The sequence below is a fragment of the Onychostoma macrolepis genome, unplaced genomic scaffold (assembly GCF_012432095.1).
Source record: "Onychostoma macrolepis isolate SWU-2019 unplaced genomic scaffold, ASM1243209v1 Scaffold100, whole genome shotgun sequence".
NCBI classification, from domain to species: Eukaryota; Metazoa; Chordata; class Actinopteri; order Cypriniformes; family Cyprinidae; genus Onychostoma; species Onychostoma macrolepis.
In genome coordinates this window covers 1-13,802 of record NW_026704599.1, presented here as the reverse complement: position 1 = coordinate 13,802, position 13,802 = coordinate 1, and the positions used below count along the sequence as shown (strand labels likewise).

The 13,802-nt window shown below is 41.7% G+C and overlaps 2 long non-coding RNA genes across 2 annotated transcripts; both read left to right on the top strand.

Annotated features, from left to right (window-relative positions):
• Positions 1 to 2,177: 2,177 nt before the first annotated feature.
• On the top strand, positions 2,178 to 3,690 carry LOC131535022 (uncharacterized). The gene is made up of 3 exons (XR_009269487.1): positions 2,178 to 2,223; positions 2,862 to 3,008; positions 3,163 to 3,690. It is a non-coding gene; the product is annotated as an uncharacterized LOC131535022 (long non-coding RNA).
• Positions 3,691 to 11,092: 7,402 nt separating this feature from the next.
• On the top strand, positions 11,093 to 12,614 carry LOC131535021 (uncharacterized). Its single transcript, XR_009269486.1, has 3 exons — positions 11,093 to 11,138; positions 11,779 to 11,925; positions 12,077 to 12,614. It is a non-coding gene; the product is annotated as an uncharacterized LOC131535021 (long non-coding RNA).
• Positions 12,615 to 13,802: the final 1,188 nt, after the last annotated feature.

Genomic DNA, 13,802 nt, shown 5'->3' with positions numbered 1-13,802 from the left:
TCTCGCTTAGGGTGCGAGAGGTCCCGGGTTCAAACCCGGATGAGCCCGCCTCTCTCTTTGGAGACTCTTTTCTTGAGCAGTATCCTTCCATTCTGCCTTCCTTGGCCAATCGCACGCCGCCTCAAGTAAAACTAGCAGTGTGTCTGTGCGTTTTCAAGCCTGCTTCTCGCCGATCTTAGTTCCTCGCCTTCAATTTAAACTTGGTCGACTGCTTAACTCGGTGGCTTAGAGAGCTTGCGCTGAAAAGTGGTGTCATTTTTGAGATGGCTCAGATGGGCAGCGCTGCAGGGTAGCCGTCATGCGGTTCATATATCTGCACACTGTCCATGAGGCTACTGGCGCCGACTACCTGAAAGCAAGTTTTTGTTATGAAGGATGCATTAAAACATTAGTTATCCTGTAAGTTATTTAAGAAAAGTCTGGGTCTCGCTGTATTGCTCAGGCTGCACTGCAGTGTCTATTCTCAGGTGCGATCCCACTACTGATCGGCACGGGGCTTTGACCTGCTCCGTCTCCGACCTGGGCGGTTCACCCCTCCTTAGGCGACCTGGTGGTCCCGAGTTCCCCAGGAGCACCATATCGATACCGAACTTAGTGCGGACACCCGATCGACATAGTCCACTGCAGCCCAGAAGCCCTGAGCTCAAGCGATCCGCCAGCCTCAGCCTCCCAGTAGCTTGGATTACAGGCTCCGCCACTGAACCCGGCGAGAGCCAAGCGTCTCAGCTGCTGCTCAACCTGCTGCTCATAGCGCCCTCTAGTGCAGATAAACACAACACTACACTCACATTAGCTGCCTGAGCAGAGCCAACTAGTTAGATATCTTTGTTGTATTTTCACAAGTGTTAGATTTTCAAAGCTTTAATCTCCAAGATAAAGGTCGGTATTCTTTCAGTTTATCAAATCACAACTTACTTTAGAGTCTGTGGATATTGAGGACTCAAGCACTGGTGAACAATGAGAAATACTTCTGGCATCCTTGAATAAAGCAGTATTTGTTGTTACAGTAATATGGTGTTTAAAATTAAATACGGTAAAATGCAACTGATGGTGAAGAGGTTTTTTTTTTTCATCCACATTTAAAAACATTTTTAGCTCGTGAGAGCTATAGCTGAGGATCAAAAGTCCAATGTTATGACAATGCCAGGTAAAACTGAAGAGCACGACAGGCAACGGACGACAACAGCCAGGGGCCAGTTGCATAAACTTAGCCTCTACAGTGTCTTAAGGACTAGTCTGAGCAATTAGTCAAGGGGCGATCATTCTTATTTTTTGGATTCAACTTAGACTAATCTACATTTTTATGTAACTGAATTAAAAACATTATGACCAGTCTTGAAGAAAAAAATCAGCTGACTAACTTTTAAGACTAGTCTTAACCTTTTATGCAAACGGTCCCCGGCCTTGAATAAATGTCTGTACAATCTTAATCATTTTCAAAAAAGTTTTTAAATATATTTTTCATGGTAAAAATATTTATTTTTAAGAATAATAACAATCAAGCAGTTGAGATTTGTATAGTATATCGCTTAATGCTCATGTTACAATAAGTAAATGATGCAACAACCTGCACATCTTAAAGACACCTTTATGTTTATTTAAGTCTTTTATACAAAACAGATTGTTTCAAAGCAGCTTCAGAGTGTTTAACAGGAACTTAACAGAATCAATTATGCAAACCTAAAAATTGGGGTAAATCCAAAAGCAGCTGTATGGAATTGAAAAATGTATTAATTAAAGAGTTTACCTAGGGATAATTCTTTTTTAAAATTTATTTTTGGCCTTTATTTTGATATGACGGTTAAGTATTGACAGAAGTGAAGTGTGAGACAAAATAGGACGGGATCGGGAACAGTCCCCAATCTGGGACTCGAACTCGGGACACCCGAAGCGCAACTCCTATATGTCTGTGCGCTGCCCGTGAGGCTATTGGCGCTGAATACATGGGAACAATTTTTATTTAAAATAACATTTTGTCATCAAATTTTATTGTTATGAAGGTTGCATTAAAACAAGGGTGCCCAAACTGAACTGGAGGGCGGTGTCCTGCAGAGTTTAGATCCAACCCCAATTAGACACACCTGAACCAGCTAATCAAGCTCTTACAAGGCATACTAGAAACTTCCCGGCAGGTGTGTTGAGGCAAGTTGGAGTTAAACTCTGCAGGACACCGCCCTCCAGGACCGAGTTTGGGAACCCTTGCATTAAAACATTAGTTATCCTGTAAGTTATTTAAGAAAAGTCTGGGTCTCGCTGTATTGCTCAGGCTGCACTGCAGTGTCTATTCTCAGGTGCGATCCCACTACTGATCGGCACGGGGCTTTGACCTGCTCCGTCTCCGACCTGGGCGGTTCACCCTCCTTAGACGACCTGGTGGTCCCGAGTTCCCCAGGAGCACCATATCGATACCGAACTTAGTGCGGACACCCGATCGACATAGTCCACTGCAGCCCAGAAGCCCTGAGCTCAAGCGATCCGCCAGCCTCAGCCTCCCAGTAGCTTGGATTACAGGCTCCGCCACTGAACCCGGCGAGCCAAGCGTCTCAGCGCTGCTGCTCAACCTGCTGCTCATAGCGCCCTCTAGTGCAGATAAACACAACACTACACTCACATTAGCTGCCTGAGCAGAGCCAACTAGTGAGATATCTTTGTTGGTTTGTGAATTTTCTAGAGGGCCACTTTTGCAATGAAGTCCCCCAAAATAATTTGTGAGAGTAGACCACCAAGGGCTGTATTTTGTATTCATTTTGTACATTTGAAACATGCATTTTAGAGCCTCATCCATAACTTAGCTCTGTCTTATCTTTTCTTCATACATGCGTGTCATTTCATCCATCTCTCAAACTAAATGTGTTCTGCAGGAACTGAAACGGGAGGAATTGTGTTCCACTGCAGAAAGAGAGGAGTATGCTCAGATAAAGGTCGGGATTCGTTGAGTTTATCAAATAATCGCACCTTACTGGAGAGATTCTGTGGATACTGAGGACTACTTCAAGCAGTTAGAACTGGTGAAAAATTAGAAATACTTCCGGCATCCTTGAATAAAGCAGTATTTACTGTTAATATATGGTGTTTAAAATGAAATATGGTAAATGCAACTGATGGTGAAGAACTTCTTCTCCTTCTTTTTTTTTTTTTTTTTTTTTGTAATTTTCCCTCCAGAAATATTTTCAGCTTGTGAGAGATAATAACTAAAGACTGAAAGTTCAATGACAACGCCAGGTCGACCTGAAGAGGATGACAGGCAGCGGACGAAAACAGCCAGATGTGCCTAAACTAAATAAACATCATCATCTGGCCACACTTTTGACAGTATTGTGCACTGAAGTGAGGGACTACAGGGATGGAGTATTAAGAATTATTAACAAGTCACATGGTGTAACATTTTCCTCACACCTTGAATAAATGTCTGTACAATCTTAATCATTTTCAAAAAAGTTTTTGAATGTATTGTTTCATGGTAAAAATGTTCATTTTTAAGAATAATAACAGTCAAGCAGTTGAGATTTGTGTAGTATGTCGCTTAATATGCTCATGTTACAACAAGGAAATGATACAATGTCCTGCACATCATGTTTATTTTAGCATTTTATACAAATCAGATTGTTTCAAAGCATCTTCAGAGTGTTTAACAGGAGCTTAACAGAATCAATTATGCAAACCTCAAAAATGAGGTAAATCTAAAAGCAGCTGTATGGAGTTTTTAATGTTGATTAATTAAAGGAGTTTACTTGGGGATAATTTTTAAGACTTACTCTTGGCATTTTGGCCTTTCTTTTGATAGGACAGTTAAGTATTGACAGGAAATGAAGTGTGAGGGAAAATAGGACGGATCGAAAAGTCCGCAAGCCAGGACTCGAACTCGAGACGCCTGAAGAGCAACAGCTTCATATATCTGCACACTGTCCATGAGGCTACTGGCGCCGACTACCTGAAAGCAAGTTTTTGTTATGAAGGATGCATTAAAACATTAGTTATCCTGTAAGTTATTTAAGAAAAGTCTGGGTCTCGCTGTATTGCTCAGGCTGCACTGCAGTGTCTATTCTCAGGTGCGATCCCACTACTGATCGGCACGGGGCTTTGACCTGCTCCGCCTCCGACCTGGGCCGGTTCACCCCTCCTTAGACGACCTGGTGGTCCCGAGTTCCCCCAGGAGCACCATATCGATACCGAACTTAGTGCGGACACCCGATCGACATAGTCCACTGCAGCCCAGAAGCCCTGAGCTCAAGCGATCCGCCAGCCTCAGCCTCCCAGTAGCTTGGATTACAGGCTCCGCCACTGAACCCGGCGAGCCAAGCGTCTCAGCGCTGCTGCTCAACCTGCTGCTCATAGCGCCCTCTAGTGCAGATAAACACAACACTACACTCACATTAGCTGCCTGAGCAGAGCCAACTAGTGAGATATCTTTGTTGGTTTGTGAATTTTCTAGAGGGCCACTTTTGCAATGAAGTCCCCCAAAATAATTTGTGAGAGTAGACCACCAAGGGCTGTATTTTGTATTCATTTTGTACATTTGAAACATGCATTTTAGAGCCTCATCCATAACTTAGCTCTGTCTTATCTTTTCTTCATACATGCGTGTCATTTCATCCATCTCTCAAACTAAATGTGTTCTGCAGGAACTGAAACGGGAGGAATTGTGTTCCACTGCAGAAAGAGAGGAGTATGCTCAGATAAAGGTCGGGATTCGTTGAGTTTATCAAATAATCGCACCTTACTGGAGAGATTCTGTGGATACTGAGGACTACTTCAAGCAGTTAGAACTGGTGAAAAATTAGAAATACTTCCGGCATCCTTGAATAAAGCAGTATTTACTGTTAATATATGGTGTTTAAAATGAAATATGGTAAAATGCAACTGATGGTGAAGAACTTCTTCTTCTCCTTCTTTTTTTTTTTTTTTTTTTGTAATTTTCCCTCCAGAAATATTTTCAGCTTGTGAGAGATAATAACTAAAGACTGAAAGTTCAATGACAACGCCAGGTCGACCTGAAGAGGATGACAGGCAGCGGACGAAAACAGCCAGATGTGCCTAAACTAAATAAACATCATCATCTGGCCACACTTTTGACAGTATTGTGCACTGAAGTGAGGGACTACAGGGATGGAGTATTAAGAATTATTAACAAGTCACATGGTGTAACATTTTCCTCACACCTTGAATAAATGTCTGTACAATCTTAATCATTTTCAAAAAAGTTTTTGAATGTATTGTTTCATGGTAAAAATGTTCATTTTTAAGAATAATAACAGTCAAGCAGTTGAGATTTGTGTAGTATGTCGCTTAATATGCTCATGTTACAACAAGGAAATGATACAATGTCCTGCACATCATGTTTATTTTAGCATTTTATACAAATCAGATTGTTTCAAAGCATCTTCAGAGTGTTTAACAGGAGCTTAACAGAATCAATTATGCAAACCTCAAAAATGAGGTAAATCTAAAAGCAGCTGTATGGAGTTTTTAATGTTGATTAATTAAAGGAGTTTACTTGGGGATAATTTTTAAGACTTACTCTTGGCATTTTGGCCTTTCTTTTGATAGGACAGTTAAGTATTGACAGGAAATGAAGTGTGAGGGAAAATAGGACGGATCGAAAAGTCCATAAGCCAGGACTCGAACTCGAGACGCCTGAAGAGCAACAGCTTCATATATCTGCACACTGTCCATGAGGCTACTGGCGCCGACTACCTGAAAGCAAGTTTTTGTTATGAAGGATGCATTAAAACATTAGTTATCCTGTAAGTTATTTAAGAAAAGTCTGGGTCTCGCTGTATCGCTCAGGCTGCACTGCAGTGTCTATTCTCAGGTGCGATCCCACTACTGATCGGCACGGGGCTTTGACCTGCTCCGTCTCCGACCTGGGCGGTTCACCCCTCCTTAGGCGACCTGGTGGTCCCGAGTTCCCCAGGAGCACCATATCGATACCGAACTTAGTGCGGACACCCGATCGACATAGTCCACTGCAGCCCAGAAGCCCTGAGCTCAAGCGATCCGCCAGCCTCAGCCTCCCAGTAGCTTGGATTACAGGCTCCGCCACTGAACCCGGCGAGCCAAGCGTCTCAGCGCTGCTGCTCAACCTGCTGCTCATAGCGCCCTCTAGTGCAGATAAACACAACACTACACTCACATTAGCTGCCTGAGCAGAGCCAACTAGTTAGATATCTTTGTTGTATTTTCACAAGTGTTAGATTTTCAAAGCTTTAATCTCCAAGATAAAGGTCGGTATTCTTTCAGTTTATCAAATCACAACTTACTTTAGAGTCTGTGGATATTGAGGACTCAAGCACTGGTGAACAATGAGAAATACTTCTGGCATCCTTGAATAAAGCAGTATTTGTTGTTACAGTAATATGGTGTTTAAAATTAAATACGGTAAAATGCAACTGATGGTGAAGAGGTTTTTTTTTTTTTCATCCACATTTAAAAACATTTTTAGCTCGTGAGAGCTATAGCTGAGGATCAAAAGTCCAATGTTATGACAATGCCAGGTAAAACTGAAGAGCACGACAGGCAACGGACGACAACAGCCAGGGGCCAGTTGCATAAACTTAGCCTCTACAGTGTCTTAAGGACTAGTCTGAGCAATTAGTCAAGGCGATCATTCTTATTTTTGGATTCAACTTAGACTAATCTACATTTTATGTAACTGAATTAAAAAACATTATGACCAGTCTTGAAGAAAAAATCAGCTGACTAACTTTTAAGACTAGTCTTAACCTTTTATGCAAACGGTCCCCGGCCTTGAATAAATGTCTGTACAATCTTAATCATTTTCAAAAAAGTTTTTAAATATATTTTTCATGGTAAAAATATTTATTTTTAAGAATAATAACAATCAAGCAGTTGAGATTTGTATAGTATATCGCTTAATGCTCATGTTACAATAAGTAAATGATGCAACAACCTGCACATCTTAAAGACACCTTTATGTTTATTTAAGTCTTTTATACAAAACAGATTGTTTCAAAGCAGCTTCAGAGTGTTTAACAGGAACTTAACAGAATCAATTATGCAAACCTAAAAATTGGGGTAAATCCAAAAGCAGCTGTATGGAATTGAAAAATGTATTAATTAAAGAGTTTACCTAGGGATAATTCTTTTTAAAATTTATTTTGGCCTTTATTTTGATATGACGGTTAAGTATTGACAGAAGTGAAGTGTGAGACAAAATAGGACGGATCGGGAACAGTCCCCAATCTGGGACTCGAACTCGGGACACCAGCGCAACTCCTATATGTCTGTGCGCTGCCCGTGAGGCTATTGGCGCTGAATACATGGGAACAATTTTTATTTAAAATAACATTTTTGTCATCAAATTTTATTGTTATGAAGGTTGCATTAAAACAAGGGTGCCCAAACTCGGAACTGGAGGGCCGGTGTCCTGCAGAGTTTAGATCCAACCCCAATTAGACACACCTGAACCAGCTAATCAAGCTCTTACAAGGCATACTAGAAACTTCCCGGCAGGTGTGTTGAGGCAAGTTGGAGTTAAACTCTGCAGGACACCGCCCTCCAGGACCGAGTTTGGGAACCCTTGCATTAAAACATTAGTTATCCTGTAAGTTATTTAAGAAAAGTCTGGGTCTCGCTGTATCGCTCAGGCTGCACTGCAGTGTCTATTCTCAGGTGCGATCCCACTACTGATCGGCACGGGGCTTTGACCTGCTCCGTCTCCGACCTGGGCCGGTTCACCCTCCTTAGACGACCTGGTGGTCCCGAGTTCCCCAGGAGCACCATATCGATGCGAACTTAGTGCGGACACCCGATCGACATAGTCCACTGCAGCCCAGAAGCCCTGAGCTCAAGCGATCCGCCAGCCTCAGCCTCCCAGTAGCTTGGATTACAGGCTCCGCCACTGAACCCGGCGAGCCAAGCGTCTCAGCGCTGCTGCTCAACCTGCTGCTCATAGCGCCCTCTAGTGCAGATAAACACAACACTACACTCACATTAGCTGCCTGAGCAGAGCCAACTAGTGAGATATCTTTGTTGGTTTGTGAATTTTCTAGAGGGCCACTTTTGCAATGAAGTCCCCCAAAATAATTTGTGAGAGTAGACCACCAAGGGCTGTATTTTGTATTCATTTTGTACATTTGAAACATGCATTTTAGAGCCTCATCCATAACTTAGCTCTGTCTTATCTTTTTCTTCATACATGCGTGTCATTTCATCCATCTCTCAAACTAAATGTGTTCTGCAGGAACTGAAACGGGAGGAATTGTGTTCCACTGCAGAAAGAGAGGAGTATGCTCAGATAAAGGTCGGGATTCGTTGAGTTTATCAAATAATCGCACCTTACTGGAGATTCTGTGGATACTGAGGACTACTTCAAGCAGTTAGAACTGGTGAAAAATTAGAAATACTTCCGGCATCCTTGAATAAAGCAGTATTTACTGTTAATATATGGTGTTTAAAATGAAATATGGTAAAATGCAACTGATGGTGAAGAACTTCTTCTTCTCCTTCTTTTTTTTTTTTTTTTTGTAATTTTCCCTCCAGAAATATTTTCAGCTTGTGAGAGATAATAACTAAAGACTGAAAGTTCAATGACAACGCCAGGTCGACCTGAAGAGGATGACAGGCAGCGGACGAAAACAGCCAGATGTGCCTAAACTAAATAAACATCATCATCTGGCCACACTTTTGACAGTATTGTGCACTGAAGTGAGGGACTACAGGGATGGAGTATTAAGAATTATTAACAAGTCACATGGTGTAACATTTTCCTCACACCTTGAATAAATGTCTGTACAATCTTAATCATTTTCAAAAAGTTTTTGAATGTATTGTTTCATGGTAAAATGTTCATTTTAAGAATAATAACAGTCAAGCAGTTGAGATTTGTGTAGTATGTCGCTTAATATGCTCATGTTACAACAAGGAAATGATACAATGTCCTGCACATCATGTTTATTTTAGCATTTTATACAAATCAGATTGTTTCAAAGCATCTTCAGAGTGTTTAACAGGAGCTTAACAGAATCAATTATGCAAACCTCAAAAATGAGGTAAATCTAAAAGCAGCTGTATGGAGTTTTTAATGTTGATTAATTAAAGGAGTTTACTTGGGGATAATTTTTAAGACTTACTCTTGGCATTTTGGCCTTTCTTTTGATAGGACAGTTAAGTATTGACAGGAAATGAAGTGTGAGGAAAATAGGACGGGATCGGGAAAAGTCCGCAAGCCAGGACTCGAACTCGAGACGCCTGAAGAGCAACAGCTTCATATATCTGCACACTGTCCATGAGGCTACTGGCGCCGACTACCTGAAAGCAAGTTTTTGTTATGAAGGATGCATTAAAACATTAGTTATCCTGTAAGTTATTTAAGAAAAGTCTGGGTCTCGCTGTATTGCTCAGGCTGCACTGCAGTGTCTATTCTCAGGTGCGATCCCACTACTGATCGGCACGGGGCTTTGACCTGCTCCGTCTCCGACCTGGGCCGGTTCACCCTCCTTAGGCGACCTGGTGGTCCCGAGTTCCCCAGGAGCACCATATCGATACCGAACTTAGTGCGGACACCCGATCGACATAGTCCACTGCAGCCCAGAAGCCCTGAGCTCAAGCGATCCGCCAGCCTCAGCCTCCCAGTAGCTTGGATTACAGGCTCCGCCACTGAACCCGGCGAGCCAAGCGTCTCAGCGCTGCTCAACCTGCTGCTCATAGCGCCCTCTAGTGCAGATAAACACAACACTACACTCACATTAGCTGCCTGAGCAGAGCCAACTAGTTAGATATCTTTGTTGTATTTTCACAAGTGTTAGATTTTCAAAGCTTTAATCTCCAAGATAAAGGTCGGTATTCTTTCAGTTTATCAAATCACAACTTACTTTAGAGTCTGTGGATATTGAGGACTCAAGCACTGGTGAACAATGAGAAATACTTCTGGCATCCTTGAATAAAGCAGTATTTGTTGTTACAGTAATATGGTGTTTAAAATTAAATACGGTAAAATGCAACTGATGGTGAAGAGGTTTTTTTTTTTCATCCACATTTAAAACATTTTTAGCTCGTGAGAGCTATAGCTGAGGATCAAAAGTCCAATGTTATGACAATGCCAGGTAAAACTGAAGAGCACGACAGGCAACGGACGACAACAGCCAGGGGCCAGTTGCATAAACTTAGCCTCTACAGTGTCTTAAGGACTAGTCTGAGCAATTAGTCAAGGGGCGATCATTCTTATTTTTTGGATTCAACTTAGACTAATCTACATTTTTATGTAACTGAATTAAAAAAACATTATGACCAGTCTTGAAGAAAAAAATCAGCTGACTAACTTTTAAGACTAGTCTTAACCTTTTATGCAAACGGTCCCCGGCCTTGAATAAATGTCTGTACAATCTTAATCATTTTCAAAAAGTTTTTAAATATATTTTCATGGTAAAAATATTTATTTTTAAGAATAATAACAATCAAGCAGTTGAGATTTGTATAGTATATCGCTTAATGCTCATGTTACAATAAGTAAATGATGCAACAACCTGCACATCTTAAAGACACCTTTATGTTTATTTAAGTCTTTTATACAAAACAGATTGTTTCAAAGCAGCTTCAGAGTGTTTAACAGGAACTTAACAGAATCAATTATGCAAACCTAAAAATTGGGGTAAATCCAAAAGCAGCTGTATGGAATTGAAAAATGTATTAATTAAAGAGTTTACCTAGGGATAATTCTTTTTTAAAATTTATTTTTGGCCTTTATTTTGATATGACGGTTAAGTATTGACAGAAGTGAAGTGTGAGACAAAATAGGACGGGATCGGGAACAGTCCCCAATCTGGGACTCGAACTCGGGACACCCGAAGCGCAACTCCTATATGTCTGTGCGCTGCCCGTGAGGCTATTGGCGCTGAATACATGGGAACAATTTTTATTTAAAATAACATTTTGTCATCAAATTTTATTGTTATGAAGGTTGCATTAAAACAGGGTGCCCAAACTGAACTGAGGGCGGTGTCCTGCAGAGTTTAGATCCAACCCCAATTAGACACACCTGAACCAGCTAATCAAGCTCTTACAAGGCATACTAGAAACTTCCCGGCAGGTGTGTTGAGGCAAGTTGGAGTTAAACTCTGCAGGACACCGCCCTCCAGGACCGAGTTTGGGAACCCTTGCATTAAAACATTAGTTATCCTGTAAGTTATTTAAGAAAAGTCTGGGTCTCGCTGTATTGCTCAGGCTGCACTGCAGTGTCTATTCTCAGGTGCGATCCCACTACTGATCGGCACGGGGGCTTTGACCTGCTCCGTCTCCGACCTGGGCCGGTTCACCCCTCCTTAGACGACCTGGTGGTCCCGAGTTCCCCAGGAGCACCATATCGATGCGAACTTAGTGCGGACACCCGATCGACATAGTCCACTGCAGCCCAGAAGCCCTGAGCTCAAGCGATCCGCCAGCCTCAGCCTCCCAGTAGCTTGGATTACAGGCTCCGCCACTGAACCCGGCGAGCCAAGCGTCTCAGCGCTGCTGCTCAACCTGCTGCTCATAGCGCCCTCTAGTGCAGATAAACACAACACTACACTCACATTAGCTGCCTGAGCAGAGCCAACTAGTGAGATATCTTTGTTGGTTTGTGAATTTTCTAGAGGGCCACTTTTGCAATGAAGTCCCCCAAAATAATTTGTGAGAGTAGACCACCAAGGGCTGTATTTTGTATTCATTTTGTACATTTGAAACATGCATTTTAGAGCCTCATCCATAACTTAGCTCTGTCTTATCTTTTCTTCATACATGCGTGTCATTTCATCCATCTCTCAAACTAAATGTGTTCTGCAGGAACTGAAACGGGAGGAATTGTGTTCCACTGCAGAAAGAGAGGAGTATGCTCAGATAAAGGTCGGGATTCGTTGAGTTTATCAAATAATCGCACCTTACTGGAGAGATTCTGTGGATACTGAGGACTACTTCAAGCAGTTAGAACTGGTGAAAAATTAGAAATACTTCCGGCATCCTTGAATAAAGCAGTATTTACTGTTAATATATGGTGTTTAAAATGAAATATGGTAAATGCAACTGATGGTGAAGAACTTCTTCTTCTCCTTCTTTTTTTTTTTTTTTTGTAATTTTCCTCCAGAAATATTTTCAGCTTGTGAGAGATAATAACTAAAGACTGAAAGTTCAATGACAACGCCAGGTCGACCTGAAGAGGATGACAGGCAGCGGACGAAAACAGCCAGATGTGCCTAAACTAAATAAACATCATCATCTGGCCACACTTTTGACAGTATTGTGCACTGAAGTGAGGGACTACAGGGATGGAGTATTAAGAATTATTAACAAGTCACATGGTGTAACATTTTCCTCACACCTTGAATAAATGTCTGTACAATCTTAATCATTTTCAAAAAAGTTTTTGAATGTATTGTTTCATGGTAAAAATGTTCATTTTTAAGAATAATAACAGTCAAGCAGTTGAGATTTGTGTAGTATGTCGCTTAATATGCTCATGTTACAACAAGGAAATGATACAATGTCCTGCACATCATGTTTATTTTAGCATTTTATACAAATCAGATTGTTTCAAAGCATCTTCAGAGTGTTTAACAGGAGCTTAACAGAATCAATTATGCAAACCTCAAAAATGAGGTAAATCTAAAAGCAGCTGTATGGAGTTTTTAATGTTGATTAATTAAAGGAGTTTACTTGGGGATAATTTTTAAGACTTACTCTTGGCATTTTGGCCTTTCTTTTGATAGGACAGTTAAGTATTGACAGGAAATGAAGTGTGAGGAAAATAGGACGGATCGAAAAGTCCGCAAGCCAGGACTCGAACTCGAGACGCCTGAAGAGCAACAGCTTCATATATCTGCACACTGTCCATGAGGCTACTGGCGCCGACTACCTGAAAGCAAGTTTTTGTTATGAAGGATGCATTAAAACATTAGTTATCCTGTAAGTTATTTAAGAAAAGTCTGGGTCTCGCTGTATTGCTCAGGCTGCACTGCAGTGTCTATTCTCAGGTGCGATCCCACTACTGATCGGCACGGGGCTTTGACCTGCTCCGTCTCCGACCTGGGCGGTTCACCCTCCTTAGACGACCTGGTGGTCCCGAGTTCCCCAGGAGCACCATATCGATACCGAACTTAGTGCGGACACCCGATCGACATAGTCCACTGCAGCCCAGAAGCCCTGAGCTCAAGCGATCCGCCAGCCTCAGCCTCCCAGTAGCTTGGATTACAGGCTCCGCCACTGAACCCGGCGAGCCAAGCGTCTCAGCTGCTGCTCAACCTGCTGCTCATAGCGCCCTCTAGTGCAGATAAACACAACACTACACTCACATTAGCTGCCTGAGCAGAGCCAACTAGTTAGATATCTTTGTTGTATTTTCACAAGTGTTAGATTTTCAAAGCTTTAATCTCCAAGATAAAGGTCGGTATTCTTTCAGTTTATCAAATCACAACTTACTTTAGAGTCTGTGGATATTGAGGACTCAAGCACTGGTGAACAATGAGAAATACTTCTGGCATCCTTGAATAAAGCAGTATTTGTTGTTACAGTAATATGGTGTTTAAAATTAAATACGGTAAAATGCAACTGATGGTGAAGAGGTTTTTTTTTTTTCATCCACATTTAAAACATTTTTAGCTCGTGAGAGCTATAGCTGAGGATCAAAAGTCCAATGTTATGACAATGCCAGGTAAAACTGAAGAGCACGACAGGCAACGGACGACAACAGCCAGGGGCCAGTTGCATAAACTTAGCCTCTACAGTGTCTTAAGGACTAGTCTGAGCAATTAGTCAAGGGGCGATCATTCTTATTTTTGGATTCAACTTAGACTAATCTACATTTTTATGTAACT